The following is an 18,173-nucleotide window of genomic DNA, read 5'->3' on the forward strand; positions in this document are numbered from 1 at the left end:
TCAGGTCATCAACTTCATCTTCAGCTGTTTTACTGCGGAGATCAGCAAAATCATCAAATACCACATTTACAGATTCAATAATGGTTCGAGTTCTTAAGTTATATACTCTATAAGCATGACTGTTATTAGAGTATCCCATAAATAAACTCAAATCACTCTTAGTGTAGCACCCCGCCCCGAGTACCAGGCACCTCGTGGCGGAACACCACTCAACATGCAGTACATTCAATGACCCCAAATATGCTCCTAAAAATTTCGATGATCAAAACATTAAACCCCAATATCTATACCATCTTATTTACAAAAGGGGATTCTATTACAAGTCGACTTCGACACCACGTACTCTATTACAAAATTCTCGATCAAAGGATTCTTATACGGAACATAAATAGAGATACCTCTCGACGAGACTAATCGGAGGCATACACGAGCTTTAACTCTTAGTATGAAAATTTAGGTCTAAGTCTTTCTTTTACCTACGCATTAATATCAGAAAGGAGAAACGAATAAGTCCGAATGACTTAGTGAAAAACATATGATCCATGAGTATGATGAGAATCAACAGAACAGAACATATAACGAGAGACTTTACAAGAATTTCATTAACAGAAGTGTAACATGTACAAGAGTGTAACATGTACGGCTTGAGTTCAATATTTGGTGGGGTCTCCAACCTTGTAACTCCCAACAAATAAAATCATATCACATCCTTATCCCTCCACTCCGTCCCGAGTGGCCACTCGGTCGGAAACAAGCAAGAGGCACGACCGGAACGTGCCGATTCGGCTCAAGAACATTTAACTCCAAACGAACGTGAGTCCGAACCATCAGGAGGTACCATTCGGGAGACCAGTCATCGTCAGCCCAATACTGCCCGATCGTCTTGCCGAAATGGTCCTAGGGCCCAGCTCCCCCAAGAGCGTCCTCAAGGGTGGGGACAGTAGGTTCAAGAATCAATATCATTCCTTTTAGGAATATCAAGTCATTCATTTCAAGAATCAATTCAAGAATCAAGTCAATCATTCACAAGATAGGTCACGATCACGATAATTGAATATCGAAGTCTCAGGATAATGAACATGTTCAGATTTCAATTCAAGCCAATGAAAGAATTGTCGTGAATATGGAATTCAAGAAGAACAATAAGTTCCTATGTCAGGTTCCAAGAACGAGTATATCAAGATCTCAATGAATTCAATAAACATGAGATTCAAGTTCGAGCCAACAAAATATTTATTCTCAGAAAGCATTCAAGACAAGATTTTGAGAATAAATATTATCCAATATCGATTCAAGGAAAATGTTCAGGCCAGGGAATCAAGTATAGGAATTAGCCGTGAACATAGCAACCAAGAGAATTGACAAGTTCAAGATTTCAAGAACAAGATCAAGGTTCCAAGTTCGAGCCAAGAAAACAATATGCTCGCAAAACATTAAGGATCATATTTCAAGAACAAATATAATCAAGGTATCGAAGGCTTCAATATATACAAAATATTCGGTTCAAACAAAGGAGATATTATGCGGTAGGAAAGAAATCGGATAAGGAGTCATAGTTTCTCACCTGGAGTCCAACGCTAGTGCTATAGAAGTGCTATAGAAGCATCTTTAAGCTTAAACCTTGAGTGAGAGCTTCACTACGCTCAACACCTATGCAAATATTAGAACTAAATAAGATTCCGAACAGTAATATAGTCATACTACCATTCACTATATGACATAGTCAATTTCTTAAACATATACTAAGAATTGCTTCTCGTGGCACTCTATTCAAATAATCACTGCGATCGTCGTACTTATCCGAATGACCTAAATGATATATAAAGTTAAAGATAACATCTGTATCTACAATTTTACTAAAGACTTTAACCCCAAATTAACAACATAACCCGTCAATAACAACCCCGAAAGATGAATACATAAACCTGCCAGATTTTCGGATAATTTCGTTTACTGTCACAGCCATTTTGAAAAATCATAACAAATTGCACGGTTATCCAAATTGTCCAAATAATACATCAAATGAAACCTAGACGTTTAATCTACAAGTTTCATGAAGGCACATAGCCCAAATTATGATCCCAACATATCGAAAACAGTCCCGCAAGAAGATACTCAAAACTGCCCTGTTTCCGGCAGATTACTGTTATCGGATTCCGACCTCTAAAACACGTATATTAAATATTCTAATTCGATACAATTGAACACTTACTTATAGTTTACGATGTCCTCTACGAGTTTCCTGAAGGAACCGATTCCAAATTCGCATTCGAAACCCTTCGATTTCGGCTCCGAAAACAGGTGCGGCAGCAGATTTCATTATAGGTCCAGCGAGCAGGCTGAACTTCTCGCCCAATTCCGGCAACCACCGCCGATTTATACTACCGAGCTCCAACACCAATGGAAAGCTAACATCTCCAGGTTTCTAACCGTGTGTCCTGATCGTCAATATTCAACCTTTAAGGCCTCCGAGCTATTAATTCTTCAAAGGACCAAAAGCTAAAATTCAGATTTTGGACAGCTTATCTTCTTCACCCGATTCCGGCGACCATCTGATGCGACCACCACCGTAGGCGACCTGATCGTTGTAGCCCCTTGCTAAAGCCTTCTTCACGCAACCCTAATTCTGCCAATAATGTGAATTGGGGATTTCCCGATTAAAACCTCAAATTCCCTTCCTATACCCCACTCGACCAAACCTCGTTCCTAAATTCGACGTTTTTTCTTCAATTAACTTCCATGATTTCAGCCAAGGATCAAGAGAGAGAGAGAGGAAGAGAGCGCGGGCGAGAGAGAAAGAGAGAGATGATGAGAGAGCGAGAGAGAGAAAGGAGTTTTGAGAAGAGGAGTGAAGTGTAGGAAGAATCGGATGAAGATGAAGAGAAAGTCTGACTCATTTTTATTCTACGTGTCTCTCTCTCTCATTTTCTTGGTTAACAACATTCAATTATCCGATTAAACAAGCCCCTCAATTGCTTAATGGCCAAGTTACTAAATTATAGAATTATTATTATGCTTATGCCCCAAAATTATTACATAATAACACATCAGCCCCCAATTCTCATTATAAAGTACAATAAACTCTCGCATAATTTACGGGGTGTTACACTTGGAATCAAATTTAGCTAGATGATCTGTATCATTGAGGACATAGCAAACACATCCAAACACATGCATGTATTCTAGATCAGATTTTTCTCTTAAAAAATACACCAAAGTATATCTCGAAAAATCATCAACACACACAAATACATATTTTTTACCACCTAGGCTTTCTACCTCTATAGGACCCATAAGATCCATATGTACAAGTTCAAAACAAATGGTGGTACCAACGGGTTGTAACACTTTGTGTGGTACTTTAGTTTGCTTTCCCTTCTGGCACATTCCACATATAGGAATGTCATTGATCTTGAGATCAGGAATTCCTCTTATGGCATTGTACTTGTTGAGCAGCTTCAGATTTTTGAAGTTTGTGTGCCCAAGTTTCTGGTGCCACAGTGTTAGAGTAGGTGACCAACAAGCCAACTTGTGGCTGTGGTCTTTCGTATTTATTATTGTAATAAACGAACCTTTATTCGTATTAATGATAAAACACATTGGCATTCTATATCTTTGTCCCTTTGTCACAAGCATAGATATAGTCCTTACAGTTATTACAAGTACTAGTAATTGATCGTTAGGATCGTGAGATATTTACTTAAGTATTATAACTGTTAAACGTGTTCCTAGTCGAAGGGTTACGCCACTAATGAGGATATCGGCCTTTCCCATGAAGACTAGCACTTAGTGTATGTGTACTGCATCTCATCAGTATACGGTATTGTGATATCGGCATGCATAAGTGGGTGCTCGTAAGTTGACGAGTTCACTGAACTCCCTCACCCTAGAAATCTCTAAGTGGTTCCCAATAATCGAGTAGAGATATCTATGGTATAGTTGTACACCATTAGTCCTTATGACCTAGACATCACCGTGACTTCACTAGAGGACCAGCTGTATCGTGACCTGTCCCTGAGTTCCACCGAGGACCATCCCAAGGGCCAGTGTTCGTGCAGTCCGAAATCTAGTGGGAGGTCTGTGCATTGTAGTCGGGGATTCGATCGCTAGAATAGTCTTGGATGTCCTGTGTGTTCTGAAAGTTTGTAATCATTCTAAGTCTCTGGCCAGAGCTGACTAGGTGATGATTAGAGAATTCGATTCTCTAAGTCATGCACGTAAGGATTACAACACTTAGAACGATCGCACCGTCATCGAACATATAAAGAGGTCTCGATGAACCAATGCCTCTAGTTCGATCGGGACATATGAATCGAAGGGACCGTACTGTACGTTAAATATATCTGAAGGTTCTTGCAGGCACTTCATTTGTATCTAGGGAATCATGACGCGTAGTTGCTAGACGCCAATCTTGATTCGTTGGGTGATTAAGGTGAAACGAGCTTCATCTTAATCGTAACTCGAAGGGGACGAGTTTTGACCACAAAGGGTTGTGGGCCCACGGCTAGCTTACACCTGAACCATCGAGGGTCACACTGCTCGTGCACATGAGATCTTTGAATAAACGGTCAGAGATAAAATAGTTTATCTTTGCATGATTGGAAGTCAATATTATTGAGTCCAACATTCGTAATTTGGAATTATGAATGAGAATAAGAAAAGGAAAAGAATAGGCGAACGTGTTAGTGAACTTTCTAAATCGGGAAGTTTCCAAATTTAGAAAGTGCACTGAACTAGGGTTTCCACTTTTGGAAAGTTGGAAAATGAAAGATGGCACTCGTAATGACGAGAAAATTATAATGATTCCGAAAATGTAATCGTTGCAATTTTTCGGTCATTGAATTAAGAGAGACGAGCAAGTGAAAGTACTAACGGACTTAAGCTGTGGGGCCCGGTCCAACTTAAGCCCGCTAGGGTTTTATGCAAGGGACTATAAATACATGATTTATAGGACTTGCACACACACAACACTAAAACCCTAACCCTAGCCGCTCACACACTCTCTCTCTCGGCCCTCTCTCCTCGGCCACCGCGCCGCCGTCGCCGGAGCTTCACCGGAATCGGCCATTCATTGGCCGATTGTTTCGGTATTGTTTTTCCTTCTCTTTTTCTTCCGTTTTATTCTAACTACTTCGTGTCTAGTGCCACGATTTAGTAGATCGAAGTGTACGAGGTGAAATCCGAGAGGAGGAAGACTGTAGATCGAAGAATCGAGGAGCAACGCACGAGCCGAAGCCGCACGCTGCCCCACGCGCCGCCCCGAAAGTCCGCGCGTGAAACTCACGCGCCGCCGTGAGCTGTCTCACCGCCGCTGCTGCTGCACCGTTGCTGCCCCGATTGTACGGATTGGTTTCCGTAGCAATCTCGACGTGCTAAACGCTCCTACCTCACGCTTCAAGAGGTAAATACGCGAAACCCTAGTTTCGATTTGAGTTTCGTTTAAACCTATGTATATGTATTCATGTTTGTTTCGTATGATTTTATGTGATTATGTGTAATCGATTTAAATCAATGCGAGCATGTTATTTGGTTTAAACGCGAGCATGTTAATTGATTTAAATTCGGTTAAATAATTAGCATGTATGTTGTTGTTTAATTTCGCTGGAAGCGCAAAGGTACGCAATTAATTGATTTAATTTGTCGGGCATGTACTTGTGTGTTTTAAAGTCGTTTAAATCACATTAAATTTTTATTTTCCGCTGCGTACGCGTGCCCGAAACCCAAGAGTGGTATCAGAGCTCGTTGCGCAATTAATTGCGTCGTTTAATATGCTATGATTTTATGCATGTTCGATTTATTAAAGTAGTGATTGTCGTATTATGTAATTGGGAGTTTTCGTAAGTTTAAAATATTTTTGAAATGTTGTTTAGAATTTTTCCAGCTTTAAAATTGTTTAAAATTGGAAAATCGGATCTGAAATTATTTTTAAAACGTCGGTTTTTAATTGTTCGGATCGAACCGGTCGGACCGGCCGGTTCGATGGTTGTGCACGATCCAATCGACCGAATCCAAGTGGATTCGGGTCGGTCAGACCGGTTCTCGGTCCGACTGACCCGGCCCACTGATTTGGGTCAATTGGACCGGGCAGAACCGGACCGTTTCGGTCCGGACCGTTTCGGTCCGAACCGGTCGGACCGGTCGGCCGAACCGGTTCACTGAAAAAAAAAAAAAAAAATTTATTTCAGATTTCTAAAATTAAACTTAAAACAAATTGATTTTAATTTTTGGAAAATTAATTTCAATTAATCCCAATTAGATAATTGGATCGACAATCATCTATTTTAGTAAATAGGTGTTAGATTAATTAATTAATTTAAATTGTTAAATTAATTTCAATTAATAGAACACACGTATAATATTGATTATACTTCAACTTAATTAATAGTACCTCAACATTATTTGATTGATTTATGTTAGTTGAGATTCTATAATTATTTTGAAAACCCCGATAATTAATTAATGTAATTAATTATGTAGTTAGGTCGTATGTTCCTCTTAGGACAATATGCGTTTCCATATACCTTTAGAGAACATAGATGTAGGAATCACATAGACCAATCCAAAACCTTCTGATGAGATAAAACATTTTAATAAAATCCCTCATTCTTTTAATTAAGAATCATTTCAAGCTATAAAGAAAAAACCCAATCTGTTGAGTTATTTCTTTCCTTCTGCCAACGGTTGGATTATGTGTAGCCCTTTACTATAGTGCAGTAAGCCGTGTTAGCGGGGAGTGCTATGGTAGAGTAAGCTGTAATTCAATTGACATAATGATGAAGGTAGCCGTAGAAAAGGGTTATGTTGAATTAACGTGGTCGGCTAGATTAACTAGGGACTGCATTAGTTTGGCATAATCAAGTTCTATGAGCATCTTTGATTGGTAGGTTAGACTTGACACACGACGATTTTGATATTCGCGAGATTAACTTAGGTCATTATCAAGTGTGAGGAAAATTAATTTAGGGTCATATTGTGGATATGATTGATTGTGATCTACCCTTGGGCAAATATAATCGGGCTAGATTAACTACGGGTTATATTTGTCTATTGGACCTAAAGCCCATTAAGAAAAATCAGTTTTCTCGTTTGTCTACTAGAGGGAAGTGGAATTCGATAAAATTAGTGGGAGAACAATTAAATAACATAAGTCCAAACATTTAATTGTAACAATCATTTAACGCGAATCTCTAATAATCCTCTTCTCTATATGTCTCAGATAATCATGTCTAAGAATCCCATAATGTCAATCCTCGACAATAAACTCAATGGCCCTAATTACCTAGATTGGTTGCGTAGTCTTAAGCTTGTGCTAACTGTTGAGGGGCGTCTCTATGTTTTGAACGAGAGGCTTCCCGCCACTATACCTGCCACAGCGACTGATGCTGAAAAGGAAACTTATGAAGTTTGGAAGAAAGATGACATTCATGCTAGGTGCTATATGATAGCCGCCATGGAGCCCGAGCTTGCGAGGAAATATGAGTCTCACATGCATGCTTTCGATATAAAGGCTCATCTCGATAGCATGTATAGTGAGAATATTAGGGCATCGAGGTACGCTGCTACAAAGGAGTTGATCACAGCGAGACTGCGCGAAGGGACTTCGGTCCACGAGCACTGTCTCAAAATGATCACTCTCCTTGAAAAGCTAGTGAATCTTGATGTCACCCTCCCGGCCGAGCTCTCGTTGGATTTGATCCTGTTATCCCTTCCTAGTTCCTATGAATCGTTCATAGTGAACTTCAACATGAACAAACTAGATCCTCCCTTGGATGAGTTAATGAACATGTTGGTCAGCTTCGAGTCCACCATTAAGAAAGAGAAGTCTGTTCTCATTGCTGCTACTTCTGGAAAGAAGAGTCCTTTCCAAAAGAAGAGAAAGGAAAGAGTTCCCTTCCCAAACAGCAAGTTCGAGGTGGGTGAAGGTAGTGGGGGCCCCAAAGCAAAGGTTGGTAAGCAAGTTGATGATGCTTGCCATCACTGTGGAAAGAAAGGACATTGGCGCCGCAACTGCAAGGCTTACCTAAAGCAGAAAGGTTCTGAAAAGGGTACGTATTTCATTGACATAAATTTGTCTGTCAACTCTTCTTCTTGGGTATTGGATACGGGCTGTGGCTCACATTTGTGCAATGATTTGCAGCTAATGACAAGAAGTCGAAGACTTAGAGCGGGTGAGACCTACCTAAGGATGGGGAATGGAGCAAGAGTTGCTGCTGAAGCCATTGGCACAATTTACTTAAATGTTTTGGATTCTAGTTTTCCTATTGTTTTGAACGATTGTTTATTTGTTCCGTCGCTCATTAGAAACCTTATTTCTATTCATGTATTAGATATTGAAGGTTTTACTTTTGTTTTTGGAAATTCGATTTGCATTATACAAAAGAATGAGAATTTAATTTGCAAAGGACGACTAATAAACAACTTGTACGAACTAAATCCAAGTGAAATACCTATTAATGTTATATCAGCAAAACGTAAGGAGATAGATCAAAACCCCGCACAACTTTGGCACGCTAGATTAGGTCATGTCTCTTTAAGAAGGATGAACGATTTTGTTAGTGAAGGATTGTTCTCTTTGGAGGACGTGAAATCACTACAAACTTGTGAATCTTGCCTTAAAGGGAAAATGACCAAGTCACCCTACAAAGGGAAAATGGAACGAGCCGAGGGTCTTTTGGATTTGATCCATACAGACGTATGTGGTCCACTAAGTGTTAGTGCGAAGGGTGGATATAACTACTTCGCTACCTTTACCGACGATTATTCTAGGTATGGGTATGTGTACTTGATGAAGTACAAGTCTGAAACATTTGAAAGGTTCAAAGATTTTAGACATGAAGTAGAAAAGCAACTCGGACGAAGTATTAAGAAGCTGCGATCCGATCGTGGTGGAGAATACTTGAGCATCGAGTTCATTGACTATCTAAAAGAAAATGGGATACAGTCCCAATGGACTCCACCGGGAACTCCTCAACTTAATGGAGTATCCGAACGTCGGAATCGAACTTTATTAGATATGGTTCGATCAATGATGGGGTTCACAAACTTACCGGCATACTTGTGGGGTCATGCACTCCGTACTGCCGCGTATTTGCTGAATAGAGTTAACACCAAAGTAGTTAAATCCACACCTTATGAACTTTGGCATTCCCGAAAACCCAATTACAAACATATTAGGATATGGGGTTGTCCCGCTTATGTGAAGCGATTAGTGGGAGATAAGTTGGATAGTAAATCCGACTTGTGCTATTTTGTGGGGTATCCCGAAGACTTGATGGGATACGAGTTCTACTATGTCAAAGAAGCAAAGACGTTTGTTTCGAGAAATGCCACCTTTTTGGAAAGGGAGTTTCTATCCGATAGAAAGGGCAGCATGATAGAACTTGAAGTAGTTCAAGAACCACAAAGTGAAGTTCAAACGCAAGAACAAGTAATCGAACCAATACAACAAACCACTAATATACCTCCTGAACCTACGGTACGTAGATCCGAAAGAGTTCGGAAAATGCCGGATAGGTTATTCCTCCTCGAAAATGATGAAGATCATGTTGATCTTGGACAAGATCCAAGAACATACAATGAGGCCGTATCGGATGCGGACATGGGACATTGGCTAACTGCCATGAAATCCGAAATGGACTCCATGTACTCCAACAAGGTATGGACCTTGGTAGATCCACCCAAAGGAATTGTTCCTATAGGCTGCAAATGGATCTATAAGAAGAAAATTGGAGTTGATGGAAAGGTATCGACCTATAAAGCTAGATTGGTAGCAAAAGGATACACTCAAAGGCAAGGTGTTGACTATGAGGAAACCTTTTCGCCAGTCGCGATGCTGAAGTCCATTAGGATTTTGCTGGCCATAGCTGCGTGGTACGACTACGAGATATGGCAAATGGATGTGAAGACCGCCTTCCTTAATGGAGATATTGAGGAAGAAATTTACATGGCACAGCCGGAAGGCTTCATATCTTCTGGAAGTGAGCAAAAGGTTTGCAAGCTCCAGCGATCCATTTATGGATTGAAGCAAGCATCCCGTAGTTGGAACATTAGGTTCGACTCAACTATCAAAGAGTTTGATTTTGAGAAGAATCCGGAGGAACCTTGTGTATACAAGAAGGTTAGTGGGAGGGCAATAATATTTCTAGTGCTTTACGTTGATGACATTCTACTCATTGGGAATGACGTAGGGATGTTACAACAAACGAAAGCATGGTTGTCCACACGTTTCTCAATGAAGGATTTGGGAGAAGCATCTTATGTATTAGGAATACGCATCTATAGAGATAGAGCGAGAAAGATGCTTGGTTTATCCCAAAGCCTGTACATAGACACCGTTATGAAACGGTTTAGCATGGAAGAGTCCAAGAAGGGATTCTTGCCAATGTCCCATGGGGTTCGTCTCTCGAAATCTATGTGTCCCCAAACACCTAGTGAAATCGAGGAGATGAAAAGGACGCCCTATGCTTCTGCCATAGGAAGCATAATGTATGGCATGCTATGTACGAGACCCGATATTGCGTATGCTGTGAGTGTCACAAGCAGATATCAGTCTAACCCCGGCCCGGCTCACTGGAAAGCCGTGAAAGATATCCTCAAGTACTTGCGAAGGACTAAGGATATATTTTTGGTCTATAGGGGTGCCGAGTTGAAATTAGAGGGTTTCACTGACTCTAGTTTTCAATCGGACGTGGACGACTCAAAGTCGAATTCTGGATTTATATTCACGCTTAATGGTGGTGCCGTGTGTTGGAAGAGTTCCAAGCAAAGCACGACGGCCGATTCCACTACCGAAGCGGAATACATTGCAGCGTCTGAAGCTGCAAAAGAAGGGACTTGGATAAGGAAGTTCATCCAAGAGTTGGGTGTCATTCCTGATGCTAGTGATCCAGTACCGTTGTACTGTGATAACACCGGAGCCGTGGCGCAAGCTAAGGAGCCACGATCTCATCAGAAGTCGAAGCATATTCTGAGGAAGTATCACGTGATCCGAGAGATCATTGATAGAGGTGAAGTTAAGGTAGAACGAGTCACCTCGGAAGAGAACGTTGCAGACCCCTTCACGAAGCCTTTACCAAGATCGGTCCATGAGAAACATCGAGAGTCGATGGGATTGCGGTTTATGGGTAGTTGGCTTTAGGTCAAGTGGGAGATTGTTAGAGTAGGTGACCAACAAGCCAACTTGTGGCTGTGGTCTTTCGTATTTATTATTGTAATAAACGAACCTTTATTCGTATTAATGATAAAACACATTGGCATTCTATATATTTGTCCCTTTGTCACAAGCATAGATATAGTCCTTACAGTTATTACAAGTACTAGTAATTGATCGTTAGGATCGTGAGATATTTACTTAAGTATTATAACTGTTAAACGTGTTCCTAGTCGAAGGGTTACGCCACTAATGAGGATATCGGCCTTTCCCATGAAGACTAGCACTTAGTGTATGTGTACTGCATCTCATCAGTATACGGTATTGTGATATCGGCATGCATAAGTGGGTGCTCGTAAGTTGACGAGTTCACTGAGCTCCCTCACCCTAGAAATCTCTAAGTGGTTCCCAATAATCGAGTAGAGATATCTATGGTATAGTTGTACACCATTAGTCCTTATGACCTAGACATCACCGTGACTTCACTAGAGGACCAGCTGTATCGTGACCTGTCCCTGAGTTCCACCGAGGACCATCCCAAGGGCCAGTGTTCGTGCAGTCCGAAATCTAGTGGGAGGTCTGTGCATTGTAGTCGGGGATTCGATCGCTAGAATAGTCTTGGATGTCCTGTGTGTTCTGAAAGTTTGTAATCATTCTAAGTCTCTGGCCAGAGCTGACTAGGTGATGATTAGAGAATTCGATTCTCTAAGTCATGCACGTAAGGATTACAACACTTAGAACGATCGCACCGTCATCGAACATATAAAGAGGTCTCGATGAACCAATGCCTCTAGTTCGATCGGGACATATGAATCGAAGGGACCGTACTGTACGTTAACTATATCTGAAGGTTCTTGCAGGCACTTCATTTGTATCTAGGGAATCATGACGCGTAGTTGCTAGACGCCAATCTTGATTCGTTGGGTGATTAAGGTGAAACGAGCTTCATCTTAATCGTAACTCGAAGGGGACGAGTTTTGACCACAAAGGGTTGTGGGCCCACGGCTAGCTTACACCTGAACCATCGAGGGTCACACTGCTCGTGCACATGAGATCTTTGAATAAACGGTCAGAGATAAAATAGTTTATCTTTGCATGATTGGAAGTCAATATGATTGAGTCCAACATTCGTAATTTGGAATTATGAATGAGAATAAGAAAAGGAAAAGAATAGGCGAACGTGTTAGTGAACTTTCTAAATCGGGAAGTTTCCAAATTTAGAAAGTGCACTGAACTAGGGTTTCCACTTTTGGAAAGTTGGAAAATGAAAGATGGCACTCGTAATGACGAGAAAATTATAATGATTCCGAAAATGTAATCGTTGCAATTTTTCGGTCATTGAATTAAGAGAGACGAGCAAGTGAAAGTACTAACGGACTTAAGCTGTTGGGCCCGGTCCAACTTAAGCCCGCTAGGGTTTTATGCAAGGGACTATAAATACATGATTTATAGGACTTGCACACACACAACACTAAAACCCTAACCCTAGCCGCTCACACACTCTCTCTCTCGGCCCTCTCTCCTCGGCCCCCGCGCCGCCGTCGCTGGAGCTTCACCGGAATCGGCCATTCATTGGCCGATTGTTTCGGTATTGTTTTTCCTTCTCTTTTTCTTCCGTTTTATTCTAACTACTTCGTGTCTAGTGCCACGATTTAGTAGATCGAAGTGTACGAGGTGAAATCCGAGAGGATGAAGACTGTAGATCGAAGAATCGAGGAGCAACGCACGAGCCGAAGCCGCACGCTGCCCCACGCGCCGCCCCGAAAGTCCGCGCGTGAAACTCACGCGCCGCCGTGAGCTGTCTCACCGCCGCTGCTGCTGCACCGTTGCTGCCCCGATTGTACGGATTGGTTTCCGTAGCAATCTCGACGTGCTAAACGCTCCTACCTCACGCTTCAAGAGGTAAATACGCGAAACCCTAGTTTCGATTTGAGTTTCGTTTAAACCTATGTATATGTATTCATGTTTGTTTCGTATGATTTTATGTGATTATGTGTAATCGATTTAAATCAATGCGAGCATGTTATTTGGTTTAAACGCGAGCATGTTAATTGATTTAAATTCGGTTAAATAATTAGCATGTATGTTGTTGTTTAATTTCGCTGGAAGCGCAAAGGTACGCAATTAATTGATTTAATTTGTCGGGCATGTACTTGTGTGTTTTAAAGTCGTTTAAATCACATTAAATTTTTATTTTCCGCTGCGTACGCGTGCCCGAAACCCAACACACAGCTCTACTTCACTTACTCTTGAGCTCTTGCATGAGATGGTGTCACCTGTTTCATAACAATTCTCCATTGATCTGGAACTGATGATATTTGACCCCAATCCTTCAACATGTAAGACATTTGAAAGTTTTGGAAGTCCCTCAAGACTGAGTGTTCCACGTCCAACCACTTTGCCTTTAGCTCATCCTCCATAGGTTACACGTCCTCCATTGAGTGTATAGTAGTTTGATAGAAACTCTTTAGTTCCAGTCATGTGCCTAGAGCATCCACTATCAAAGTACCATGAACCTGAAATGTTAGCATTTAAAGAAGTGTATACTGCTTTGCACATAAGTTTACCTTTGGGAGTCCATATTCTACACTCCTTTTTGGTAAATTCTACATTTTTCTTGGAGGTGTTCCCTGGAGTGCTGTGACTCATCCTGTACAACATTTTGTCACTACTTAGTTTCTCACACAATGGACGGGTATGTCCTGGTGAGAAACAGTCATGACAAATGTATCCCCTTATTCTGGACTCTGAAGTGGTGACTGTGGAATTTCTGCATTCTTTTCCATTTGAACCCTTCTCTTTTACAAAGACAATTTCTTTCTTCTTTACTGGCTTGTGTTTCTTCACTTGTTTGTTGAACCCTAGACCTTCATTCTTGTTGTACTTCTCCAGTGACACAATCTCTTCGAGTTTAGTTGTGTCGGTATTCATCCTCTTGATTGCTAGAGTTGCTTCTTTGAGTTCATCTTTCACCTTTGCCAGTTCAAGATCCTTCTTGGTGATACCAACCTCCAAATGTGTGATTGTTTCTTTAAGGGAAGAATTTTTCTTGTTGGCTGCATCTAGAGCTTGAGTCTTCTTCTCCAAGTCACAGAACAATCTCTTACACATTTCTTCCTCATCACTAACTGCTTTATTACTGGATTCTGCTGCATTCAAAGAAATATTGTTTAAACATGTATAATGATCAGTATTTAACTCAGAAATTTCAGTTAATGAAAGTGTTTCAGAAAGTGTTGCAGCATCCAGAGAAACTCCTTGTGATTCTGTTTCAGAGGCACTTCCAGTGAGATATCTGGCAGAAAGAGCTTGTTTAGAGGATTGATGTTCCTCTGTCTGTTCAGGTTGTTCTTCCTCCTCATCACTGACAGCACAAATCAGACTCATTCCTCTTCTTCTCAAGGTAGTTGCACATTCATTAGCATAATGTCCAAATCCTGAACATGCCTTGCATTTAATATGATCCAAGTTAGGGGGTTCAGAATTTGAACGAATAAATGAAGAATTTTTTAAAGTGTTTTGAGAAGATGTTTGAGGAAATATTTTCTGTGGAATAGATCTGTTCCGAGGTTGAGTTTTTCGATTTTGTGGAGAGCCATCTGGAAATAACTGTCTAGGCTTGATTCCACTTCGTCTGTATGCCCTATTGAATTTTTGAATCTGAAATGCCACATTGTTGAGACATTCATCTGCATCATCATCATATTCCGTAGCAACTTGTTCCTTTTCTAGTTCTGCCTGGAGTGCATTTGATAGATCGTCTGCTGTCCACCGTAATTCTGGTGTTGGAAATACATCCACATCCGCATATGTGATAGTTGGTGGCTTCCATCCACTAAGAATATATCTCCAGGCTTTCTCATCAGTGGCTTTGATGTACGCCCTCATCTCGACTTTCCAGTAGGTGTAGTTTGTGCCATCAAGTACAGGAGGTCGCATGGAAGCAATCATCTGAGTATCCATCACGAATTCGTTTCTGAAAAAGAAAATAAGAACAAACACTTAGTTACGTCAAGTGTTGGCTCTTGATACCAATTGAAATAATTTATGGTCCCGAATTCGTTTAATACAGAGATGTTATCTGAAGTGTTATGACACTTGAGAAAACATGCAGCGGAAATATAAAGATAAAAGAACAACACTCAGAATTAAAAATGTTCACAAGTAAAGACTTGTGAACTTGCCCTTTACAGGGCGAGAAAATATATTAAAATCAGTATTCCAAGAATACAAACAGAAGAGGTGCGAAAACTTCTTCCTTATGAATGAATCATTCTCATGATCATTCTTACATTCAAATCTAGATACAAAAAGAAAAATATTAAAAATTCTAGATTTCAAAGATGTACTCGTGAGGAGTACGTAAAGAACTTATGAATGAATCACTATCTTGATCATTCTTACAACCAAGTCTAGAAACATATATACTATACAATCTAGACTACAAAGAATGTACTTATGAGAAGTACGTAAAGAATGTACTCATAAGGAGTACGTAAAGATTGTACTCATGAGGAGTACAAACGACCGATTCTAAAACCACTCTAAAACACTCATGTATTCTTTTCAGCTCTCGGTTTTTTATTTCGTAGAATCGATAAAAATCATTGAGTATTGAAATCGGTATTTATAGACATTTCAAGCTTCCACTCCTCAGCCCATGATCTGCAAGAAAACCAACCACAAGAGCACTCAAGAAAATGGGTTAGTGGGTTAGTTAGGAAGTTAGAATAAAATCCACAATTAAATCCACTAAGCACTACTTAGCCCACTAAGCACTATACTTAACCCACTAAGCACTACTTATTCCATAACTAAAATTTAGTTTAAAAAATAAGAAAGTTAAAAACACAATGTGGAAATAATCCACGTGTTTCACATGCAAGTGCACGTCTCGTACAAATAATATAGTGGACAATTAAGTCCGCATATCGAACCCACAGAGAATATTTAATTATTTAATCTTAGATGCTAAACCCTAACAATTATTACCAAGCCCATCCTACACAGTCGAATTTGGAAAAGATTAATTTAATTAAATTAAACTAACTAAGTAAATTAAAAAGGCAAAAACAAGAAAGCAATTTAAACACGAAGATTAATCAAAGTAGACAAGCCTAGGATTTTATTTTTCCCCCTATGTGATTATTACTCCCCCAATTCCTTCAATTATGCAAGCAATTAACCCGGATTATTAACCTAATATGCTAAATTAATCATAACCCGCAAAAACAAGAAAGCAATTTAAACACGAAGATTAATCAAAGTAGACAAGCCTAGGATTTTATTCTTCCCCCTATGTGATTATTACTCCCCCAATTCCTTCAATTATGCAAGCAATTAACCCGGATTATTAACCTGAGATGTTAAATTAATCATAACCCGCTTCCGCGTGTATTACGATTCTAATACTCTAGATTCAATTACTGTATTCCTACGCAATTAATTCTAGAACACATCATTAAGCACAAATCTCAATAATGGCTACCTAAGAGATTAACTATATTCCTATGTTAATACCACAAAAGCTCTTCTACCACAGTTCTAATTATTAATCCGATCTTCCGATTCATGCAATTAATAATAACATAAAAGCACATAAGTTGATCAAGTTTATGCACTTAATAAAACAAGTAGAAGAAATAATTTGAAATTAAAAATTGCATAAAATCATATAAAAGGGTTCATAAATCCCACATAGGGTTCAAAATAAAATCCTAGAAACTAAAAAGATTAGCTACTCATGATTAGAGTAAAAACGCAAATAAAATAAATCATAAACGATAAATCTTTGCTTGGAGTCTTCGAATTCTTCGTCTTCGCTATTATTTTGTTGCTCTTGAAACTGCGTAAACGATGAATTCCCAATTGTGTGTTTGGCTTGGTCTTATATAGGGTGAAAAACTTGGGGAAGAATGCAGCTTCCTTGTGCAATTAAAATCCCTTTACTGTGATGCCTCGTGGTCTCGGACGACCGTCCCACATTTTGAACTTAAAGTCGGACGGCCATCCGAGCTTTAAATCTTCATATTTTTGACTTTTTCACTTTTAGCCCAAATTTTCTCCAAAATTACAGTTTTTACCCCATACTTTTCCAATTCTTCAATTTGTACCTAAAATACAATAAATCAACTTTTTAAGCACCAATTATCGTTAAAACACACCAAAAGCTCAAATAAAAATGTACGATAAAGTGTAAAAATATACACTTAACACACCCCCAAACTTGAACTTTTGTTTGTCCTCAAGCGAAATCTACCAATAAGCAAATAATTCAACCACTACATCTCATTACATAGATCAATGATCAACTTCACGTTTTCAGAACTTGTAATTATAATGATAATTCTTAGGCATTCACACGCTCAAAATTCAACAACACTTAGTCACTCACCATTATCAAAAACCACAAATCATACAAGGGTAAAGTACACCCACACCCTTGAGGTATGCTTAAATAACTTTAAGGTCCCTGTAGTATTGATAATTACACTCACCCCCTTGAAACGTAGTTATAAACTCTAATGGGATAATGCATTGGATACGTTATTACGATAGAGTTCTAGCGGACTATTGGTTTCAGGAAGTGGTGGAGACAACAAAGAGGTATATGAGTGATTTAAGAAATATTGGGGAAGTCATGTCACCCAATAACTCCCCATAACTCTATGTTATCTCCACCACTAGTTAAAAGTAATAGTCCATTAGAACCCTATCGGAATAATGTATCCAATGCATTATCCCGTTAGAGTTTCTAACTACGTTTCAGGGGGTGAGTGTAATTATCGATACCATAATGACCTTAAAATTATTTAAGCATACCTCAGGGGTGTGGGTGTAATTTACCCATCATACAATTGCTTCAAGCATCCAATATTTGCAAATTAAAGATAGAAAGAATTAATTTATACTTACATGCATATGTCCAAATACTCACCAAATTATTCTACTCTACTAATATCGAACATTAAGCTATTGGGATCATTGGGGCTTTGTGGCTTTCATTTGTTAGGCTCTTTGGTTC

General features: G+C 39.6%; 1 long non-coding RNA gene across 1 annotated transcript; it reads right to left on the minus strand.

Moving 5' to 3' along the window:
- Positions 1-253: 253 nt before the first annotated feature.
- On the minus strand, positions 254-2,877 carry LOC148767731 (uncharacterized). The gene is made up of 3 exons (XR_016033864.1): positions 2,213-2,877; positions 1,565-1,650; positions 254-476 (listed from the first exon to the last, which is right to left on the minus strand). It is a non-coding gene; the product is annotated as an uncharacterized LOC148767731 (long non-coding RNA).
- Positions 2,878-18,173: the final 15,296 nt, after the last annotated feature.

Source organism: Erythranthe guttata, chromosome 10 (genome assembly GCF_056151865.1).
Source record: "Erythranthe guttata isolate IM_541 chromosome 10, IM_541, whole genome shotgun sequence".
In the NCBI taxonomy this organism is placed as follows: Eukaryota; Viridiplantae; Streptophyta; class Magnoliopsida; order Lamiales; family Phrymaceae; genus Erythranthe; species Erythranthe guttata.